This window comes from Neophocaena asiaeorientalis, unplaced genomic scaffold (assembly GCF_003031525.2).
Source record: "Neophocaena asiaeorientalis asiaeorientalis breed wild unplaced genomic scaffold, Neophocaena_asiaeorientalis_V1.1 scaffold217, whole genome shotgun sequence".
NCBI lineage: Eukaryota > Metazoa > Chordata > Mammalia > Artiodactyla > Phocoenidae > Neophocaena > Neophocaena asiaeorientalis.
Window position 1 is genome coordinate 4,376,133 of NW_020172293.1, and position 499 is coordinate 4,376,631.

The 499-nt window shown below is 63.3% G+C and overlaps 1 protein-coding gene across 1 annotated transcript in view; it reads right to left on the bottom strand.

Moving 5' to 3' along the window:
* BMI1 (BMI1 proto-oncogene, polycomb ring finger) overlaps positions 1-239 on the bottom strand; it is a 9,737-nt gene extending 9,498 nt beyond the window's left edge. Inside the window, exon 1 of the mRNA XM_024765868.1 lies at positions 14-239. The gene's annotated coding sequence lies outside the window, so the exon portion shown is untranslated. The remainder of the gene's footprint in view (positions 1-13) is intronic.
* Between the last annotated feature and the right edge of the window lie 260 nt (positions 240-499).

Below are 499 nucleotides of genomic sequence, written 5' to 3' on the forward strand. Positions count from 1 at the left end.
GCCTCCTACGTACCCGGAAAAAGCAGCCGGTGAGAAGCGATCGCAGCGGGCGGAAAAGACAATGAAAGTTAAAAGTCGTTCAGCAGAAAATGAATGTGAGCCAAGCGGCCATCTTGAAGCGAGCTGCAGACGCTGCTGTCAATGGGCAACGAGCGCAGCCGAGAGGAGCCGCGGCCGCCGCGCTCGGCTCATGCTGCCTCCCGAGCCCGGCCTCCTCCTCCTCCTCCGCCTCGGCCTCCTCCTCCGCGGCCTCCTCCTCCTCCTCGGCCTCCAACGCCTCCTCCTCCTGGGCCTCCTCCTCCTCCTCCTCCTCGGCCGCCGCCGCCTCCTCCCGCTCGGCACTCGGGGGAGGGAGCGCGCGGAGGGGGCGCGATCAGTATTATTCTGCGGGGCTGGGAGGTGTTTCTAATCCCGATCGGGGCTCCCTCGCCAACATCCCCATTGTCTCGCCCCGATCTCTGCCTTTAATACTACGATTATTATTTCATAGTTTCTGTGG